This window comes from Haemaphysalis longicornis, unplaced genomic scaffold (assembly GCF_048455015.1).
Source record: "Haemaphysalis longicornis isolate Haplotype H1 unplaced genomic scaffold, Haemaphysalis longicornis Haplotype H1 scaffold_7, whole genome shotgun sequence".
NCBI lineage: Eukaryota > Metazoa > Arthropoda > Arachnida > Ixodida > Ixodidae > Haemaphysalis > Haemaphysalis longicornis.
Window position 1 is genome coordinate 180,901,807 of NW_027526422.1, and position 8,082 is coordinate 180,909,888.

The window sequence follows — 8,082 nt, forward strand, 5'->3', positions numbered from 1 at the left end:
CTGAATAACAACTATTTATTTTAAGTGCGAATGCACTTCTTAAGCGAGCCTGAATCGTCCGCCGCCGTCGTCCGCATAGCAACAGCTGCGGGTGCGCGCGCTCCTCGTCTTCCCTAGCAACGGGGGGAGATGGGCGCGCGCTACTCTCCCCCTCCTCTCTCCGCTCAGTGACTGCGGGTGTTGGGCGCCTCGTCTCCACTTCGGGCGGGAGAGCTCTCGCTCGCGTAGCGGGCGCTCCGCATTCCGACGCGTGAGGGCGCTCGTGTAGCCCTCGCCGTAACGGCGGGCGCTACTCTCCTCCTCCTCTCTCCGCTGAGTGACTGCGGGTGTTGGGCGCCTCCTCTCCACTTCGGGCGGGAGAGCTCTCGCTCGCGTAGCGGGCGCTCCGCATTCCGACGCGTGAGGGCGCTCGTGTAGCGGCCGCGTGGCGCGGGAGGGTGTTAGTCGAGCGCGCGCCGTCGTCGAGAGCGGTCGCTGGTCCTGCATCTCGATAACGATGATGGCGCACCGGGCAACGGTACCAGCAATAACGAGTGAAATATCTTTCTTTGTAGTTGTGTGCGTGTGTGTAATCTCTCGACTACTCATTAAGATCACGATATCCACCGTAATCGCGCAATCAACAACCGTGCGTTCGCACTTACATACTCTCCCCCTCGGGGAAGTGCGAGGGAATTTTTTTTGGAAAGAAAGGACGTTATACGGGTACAAGAATTAGCATAGTTATCAGAGAACAGATTGCAAAACGCGGGAAGGCATGGGAAACAGGCAGGGAAGCTCAAATCCAGCATGCGCGACGATATGGGCGAAACGTGTGCTCCTCTTATCCGGCAAAATAAGCGAGTTCCTTATCTCGCAAAGCCACCAACGGTGTGGTGACGCATGACGATCCTTTGCTGTGAATGTACCGGTATATTGTACCAGTAATTTTTTGTACCCGTATAAATGTTCTTTCTTTCCAAAAATAAACAGTTGTAAGTCAGCGCCCGTGTTTGTCGCCTCTGCTCTTAGTCCCGTCCCTGCGCTGTTCAACTTCATGCTCAGTCGTAGTTCCCGGTTGGCAGTGGTGACGTATTTCCGTGGACACTTGATGAACACGGCTGATAGCGGACGGTTACCGGGCACGGCCAAATCAAAAAATAAGCCTAACAACGCTCTCGCGTAAAAACGATTTTTGGGGTCCAGTATAGGCCAGCAGACGGAAGCTTCTCAGTATTTTTAAGGCGCATTGACAGTCTGCTTTCTTTAGCTGCAGAAAATCTGTATAGGTTAACGATTGGAAGGAGCTTAAACATCCACGTAGCCCAAGACAGCGCAGTTTCTCTCCACTTTTTTTGCAGTTTTGCAAAAAAATATTTTTCACAAGGCCCACGCGCGTTTCGTCCATGACGTCATCTGTGGGTATCTTTTGACACCAAAGCTGCTTAGTGAGAGAGACAGTACAACTTTATTGAGTTGCCTGCAGAAGTAAGCACTTCCTCCACGCAGGGAGAAAAATTGTACTCCAGCGGGGCCTGTACGTTAATCTCGACTTCCTGCTCCCAGAGGTCGAGCGTCCTCGCTACTCCCGGGGAATCGAGAGGGCCGCCCCTTGGTAGGAGGGCCGCGTCTCTTGTCCGCGGTTTCGTGCGGTCGTCGTCGTCCCAGGGCTGCCGAGACCTACTGGATGGCCTGAAGTTGTATGTCTGGATCGTAGCACCTCGTGGCAGCTTCTAGCTGCGGAGGGATCGTCGCGACCTCGTTGGCTTCGCGCGGGTTAGTTCTGCAGTCCCAGAGGATGTGAGCCGCAGTGGCTCGCTTCTTAGCGCACAGTCTACATAGCTCGCTTTCGTACACACTCGGCCACACGTGTTTCGCTAGCACTGGGGTAAGCAGGGACCCCGTTTGCAATTGTCTGTGTAGCACGGCCTGATTCCAGGACAGGCCCGGGTGGGGTGGTGGCGTAGTCTGTCGGTTCAGGCGGTACCATTTCACGATTTCGTTGTAGGGGGTCATCTTGTCTTTAGCACTGCACTGCGGGTCACACTCCGAGTCGGTCGAGGGTGCGGCCGCGCGGTTGGTAAGTCCGCGCGCGACCGCATTGGCCGTCTCGTTGTGGTTCGCGTATCCACGGTTCGACACTGCACTGCCCATGTGGGCCGGAAACCACTTAATCACCACTGCACTGTCGCGTCCGATGGCTTCCGCTTTGCGCACTATGCGCGCAGCCTCACTGCTCACACGTCCCTTGGCGTAGTTTTTCACCGCTGTCCGCGAGTCGCACAACACTGTGGTGCACCCGGGGTTGTAGATGGCCAGGGCTATGGCTATCTCTTCTGCCCGGTGCGCGTCTGGGGTCCGGACGCTCGCTGCGGTTCGGGTCGCTCCCGTTGGCGCGTTAACGAGCACCGCTGCGTATGCGTTGCTCCTCTTGTTAGGGTATTCAGCCGCGTCCACGTATACCGCGCCGTGATCTCTGGCGTAGAGGTCCACAAGCGCTTTTACCCGCGCGAGCCTGCGTTCCTTGTTGTACTCAGGATTCATGTTCCGTGGGAGGGGGCAAACCATCAGTTCCCTAGTGATACTGTTAAGGCTGAAAGTTGGGCTAGTTGGTGTTGACTTAGATGCATATTACCAGCGAAAAAACAGACAGGGACGAGGAAAGAAGCAGACGGGACACTCGCTAGACTTCAACTGAAACGTTTACACAAGAAACACGTAATATATGAAAATGCCAACAGACAAGGATGATAGACCTTGCAAGTGATAAAAACAGACAAAAGAGATAAAACCGTCCACAATCTTATATGCGTACGACTTAAATGGCTGTCTTAAATGGCTGTCCATGCGTAACTGCTTCTTTCCTCGTCCCTGTCTGTTTTTTCGCTGGTAATATGCACCTAGTGATACTCTTCGGGATGGGGGCGTTCATGTCGTATGTGGCCCAGGGCGTTCCCAGGCCGAGGTCCTGCAATATGTGTCTGCCCGTTCGGGTTGTAGAGAGGCGTTCGAGTTGAGCCGTCATCTGCGCTTGTGCTATCTCGTTCAGTGTGTTGTTTACGCCGAGTGCCGCGAAGGCTTCATTGCTGGTTCTGCTAAGAAGGCCAATAGCAGCCTTGTAGGTATTTTGTATTATGGCATCTATCTTATTACGCTCGCATGTCCTCCAGTTGTGGAAGGCGGCGACGTACGATATATGGCTGACTACGAAAGACTCGACGAGTCGAAGCAGGCTGGCTTCCTTCATTCCCGCCCTTCAGTTGGATATCCTCTTGATGAGTCGCATTGCGGCGGCCGCTTGACCGGTGAGTTTGGTGACCGTTTCCCCATTGACTCCGTTGCGTTCAATGAGGAGCCCGAGTACTCGGATCTTCTTGAATTCCGGGATCACGTGGTCCCCGGCCGTTCTGATTGTAATCGTGGGTCGTTCGGGTCTTGTGTTCATGTTCTTGCGCTTCCGCTCGGCTCCCTTTGGCATGATTCCGAGATGCTCTGATTTGGCCGGTGAGCATACAAGGCCTGCTCCATTCAATTGAGCTTCGATGGAATTGACTGCTGTTTGTAGTGTTGTTTCAATGTGACCATCGCTGCCCCCGGGAACCCATAGCCTTACATCGTCCGCATATATAGTATGTTGGAGTCCGTCTATGTTCTCTAGGCTTCTGGCTACTTCTATCATGACGAGATCGAATAGGAGAAGAGGGATCACTGACCCTTGTGGGGTTCCCACGCTGCCGAGCCTTTTCTCGTTTAGTTGTAGGTCCCCTGCGCAGATGGAGGTGGTGCGGTCCATGAGGAAGTCCTTGATGCATGCGTAAGTGCGCTTTCCCATGTTGAGGCGGGATACCTGGGCCAGTATGGCGGAGTGCCGGATCTTGTTAATAGCACTCTGAAGATCTAGGCCGAGTATCCCTCTGCTGTCCTTGGTTCCAGTTGTGTCATCGACGATTTCATTCTTCAGTAGAATCATGGCGTCCTGGGTGCCCAGTTTCTTTCTGAATCCGATGATGGAGTTCGGGTAGAGCTCCGATTCTTCCAGGTAGCGCTGCCAGCGGTTCATGAGAACGTGTTCAAGCACCTTGCCCACGCAGGAGTTGAGGGAAATTGGGAGGAGATTGTCTATATAGGGTGGTTTGCCGTGCTTGGGGAGAGAATCGTTTTCGCTGCCTTCCATTAACAAGGTAGTTTGCCCTCTCGCCAGCATTTGTTGCAATGAGCCGTGAGCGATTCGTTAGTTGCGCGGTTGAGATTCCTGATTGCTTTGTTGGTAACCCGATCTGGCCCTGCAGCCGATCTGCTGTTGAGGTCTTGTAGGGGGGCTCTGACTTTGCACGTCTCGATGTCTCGGTCAAGTGTTTCGTTTTCGTTGCCCTGGTAGTCGGGGTGTGTTACGTGGTGGTAGAGGGTTGGTACGTAGCGTTGAGGCTCCGCTTGACCTCGTCCTCTCCATACTCTGGGATCGCTTTGTGCAGGGTCCTGGCGAGGTTGTTGTGCTGGTATCCCTTCGTCTTCGTCTCATCGAGGAGGTGCTGTAGTAGATGCCACATTCGCCCCTTGTGTACTTCGCCGTCCGCCTTGTTACACGCCTCGTTCCACTATAGGGCGCATCGATTGGCCGATTGAGCTTGGCGATCTTCTTCCTCAGACTTCTATTGGCGCGGTGCTGCCGCCAGCGTTTTTGGATTGACTGTATCACCTCGAGTAGGTGGGCGAGGTGGCTGTCCACACTGTCGATGCGTTCGTCCATTGTGATTTCTTGGGTAGCTGCGCGTGTTGTTTCGACGATGCTGGTCGGCCGTTGGTCTATGTCCGTGATGAGTTGCGATTCTGCCTGTAATGTCTGTCGAAAGACATTCCAGTCCGTGAGTATGTGTGTCCGTTGGGCGGATCCTGCGTGGTGGTCCAACGGAACGACAACTTCCACGATGTAGTGGTCGCTGCCGAGGTCGTGGGTCGTATTTCTCCACTGTATGGCCCCAGACTCTCTGTCTATTCTGACGAAAGTGAGGTCCGGGGTGGTATGTCGTGCAACTGACGTGCCCGTCCTGGTGGGGAAAGCCGGGTCTGTGATGAGGTGCAGCCCCAGGTCGGTGGCGTCTTGCAAGAGGTCTCTGCCCTTGAGCGTTGTATTAATGTATCCCCGCTCGCGGTTTGGGGCGTTGAAGCCACGCATACCACGAGCGCGTCAGTGCGCATGAGTCTGCTTGCCTTGTGGAGTAGTGCCTTGAATTTCTGCTGGCCGTGGGCTGGGTTGCTATAGACGTTCACCAGGTTGGTGCCCTCTTTCTTCTTCTTCCCCGTGATGATTTCCACTGCGCCGTGTTCGATGGCACTCGTGCCGAGCAGCTCGTGCTCGATTAAGGTAATCCCCTTCCTGACAAAGGTGCAGACGCCTGTGCCCTTGCCTTTGGAGGTTTCCCTTTTGCTCAATGGGCTGTCATGCGACCGGTTGCCCGGGATCTTTGGCATTTCTTCACTATGTGTCTCTTGAATCATGGTGACGTCCGGTCATCTGGTGATTTGCTGTAAATGTTGCAGCAACACTGCCCTCTTATTTGTAAAGCCGTTGCAGTTCCAGTGCCAGACCAAGAGGTATTTCACTAGTGAAGCGGTTGCTACTGTTGTGCGTGTTGTCCCTTCCATGATTGTTGCTGTTTGGCGACGATTTGTGCTTCCATTTCTTGCATTCGTGCTTCTACATTCTTTATTTGCGCTTGGATGTGCGCCGTGAGTTGCGCTCGCATCTAGGTCATCAGGTCCTGTATCGTGGTGTGGATGTTTGCTGTAAGTTGATGTACGGTCTGCTCGAGTGAAGTGAGAAGTTTGTTGGTCGTGTGGCTAGCTGCCTCCAGGCGATCGCGTCGCTCCTCGTGCTTTTCAAGGCGTTCGTTTACTCTGTCCTGGAATCTTTGTTCCTTGGCGCCTTCGATGGCTCGGCGTTTTGGCGCCGGCTCCGAACGTGTTTTACGCGGGTCCTTTTCGGCCTCCAGCTCCTCCGTAGTCATCTTGGTTTGAGTCGCCTCCGGTGTCAGCTCACGTGTTTGCGGTTGTGGCTGTATCGGCTGTTGTTGTTGCATTGTGAGTAGCGTCGTCAGCTTCTCGTTTATTTCCTTGATGGTCGCGTCTTGCGCGGCGATCTCCTGTTTCAGCCGTTCGTTCTCGTCCCTTAGTGCCTTCTTTATTGCGTTCTCTTCATTGGCCGTAGTTGATTTCGGCGGTTGTTCTTTTGTCGCCGCGTTGGCCTCGACTGCGTCCGCCCATGCGACTCGTTCCTTTGAACGCGACGGCCGTCGGTGGCTGATGCTGCAGTCTCTCTGGCTGTTGGCCCTCTGGCGGCTATTTGAGCGCTGTCGCGACTCCCTGCGGGGAGTTTCGAGAGGGTGCGCTAGCAGTGGCGGGAAACTTTTCGGATCCGGTTGTTGTTGCTGAGCTTCGTTCTTGCGCTCCCATTGTCTCTTCTTTACAACATATGGCGTCTTGTATCTATTGTTACAAGCCTTCTCGCCCGTTGGGTGCTGTCCTCCGCAGAGTTTGCACGTGGGTTTGCACTCGCTTTCGTGGCCTTCCCTGGGGTTGGCGATTCCGCAGCTGAAGCAGATTTTAGTGCTAGGGTTTGGACAGACGTCGCGTCTGTGGCCTATCTTCCCGCATTGTCTGCATACAGTAAAGTGTTTGCGGTAAAGTCCACATCTGACCAGTATGGAGCCGTATTTGACGTAGTTCGGTACTCTCTGTTCGATTACCGTGGTTGAGTCACCAATCCTGTGCGCCTCCAATGCTAGGAGGTTGCATGGGTTCACTATGTTGTAGGTGAACTCTTCTTGAGTGTCGTCTTTGGAAATGCTTCGAATGACACCCTTGACCATACCGCGTCCGGTGCCGTGCGGTAGGCGCTGACTTCGTGAATTCTGCCTCCGATGTTAAGGGCTTTTACTTAGAGTTACGAAGGAACACGCCAAGGCCTACACTATCTGCACGAATGCACAACAAAAGCTGCTTAGTAAATTGTTTTTTTCGAGTCCGCAGTTACAAATACAAAGAAAATGCAGAGAATACCCCCTAACGGAGATATGCCAAATTGGCCAAAAACAGCATACCCACTTGAAGTGAGTAGCCAAGCTTGGTGAAAAAACAAGCAAATCCAGCGTTCGCCATAATCGGGCCAACACTTGCTCGGAGCGATACCGACACGCCCTAGCGTACGCCCCTCCAAGGAGACTTCCAATGATTATCACTTCCAAAATAAATAAAGGAAGCTCACATTTATAACAACAATGATAGAGTAATTGTCGTTGCGGAAGCGAAGAAAAAGCAAATCAGCTGCAATTGCCTGCTTAAACCGTCCTGGTGGTCTCGCAGGTTGCGCAGAGCTTCGCTACTTTCGAGTCTTAAGCGTTAGTGTGAGGTTTCTTCATATATTTAATTACAAGTTCACCAGAAGATAAAACTATGTCAGGCACAATATTCCATGGCATTAACGATCACTTCCCTGTTTTTTTAAGAACAGAGTGCAATAAATCTTTCCCAAACAAAAAGCAAATAAGAAACATTTACAGTGAATCACTGTGCAGAAATTCTGGGTCACGCATTTGCACGTCGACTGGCAAGACGCAGCAACCGTAATTGATGCAAACGAAGCGTACGAAAAAAATTTTGAAAAATTTAAAACCAAATATTTCGCTTTTTTCTCTAAAGATCCGCCAATACAAGAACTCTCGTAAGCCCTGGGTAAGGTGGGAACATATCCAAACAGTAAATAAGAAATTAAAACATTATCGGCGTTTATTTCAATCACGGGGCCCATATGAACTGATGCAGTCTAATAAGTTTCGAAACACCTTCAATATAAAATTTAAAGAAGTTAAAACTGAGTACTAAAACCTCTTTTATGGTAGAACTTGCTTGGGGAATTCTGAAGTGGTATAAATATACTTCACAAGGCTATAAACCCAAACAAAGGTAGTGATGCGATAGATAGAATAAATAATATCCATGAAGGGACAGGCGGCAAAGAACCTGCTAACCCTTTCAATAATTTTTAGTCGAAATAGGAAAACGCCTGCACAATCCTGAAGCTTCGGCTGTCATCCCAGGCTTAAATGC

At 52.2% G+C, this 8,082-nt stretch overlaps 1 pseudogene; it reads right to left on the minus strand.

Moving 5' to 3' along the window:
- Positions 1–1,521: 1,521 nt before the first annotated feature.
- LOC144146701 (uncharacterized) lies at positions 1,522–4,039 on the minus strand (annotated as a pseudogene).
- Between the last annotated feature and the right edge of the window lie 4,043 nt (positions 4,040–8,082).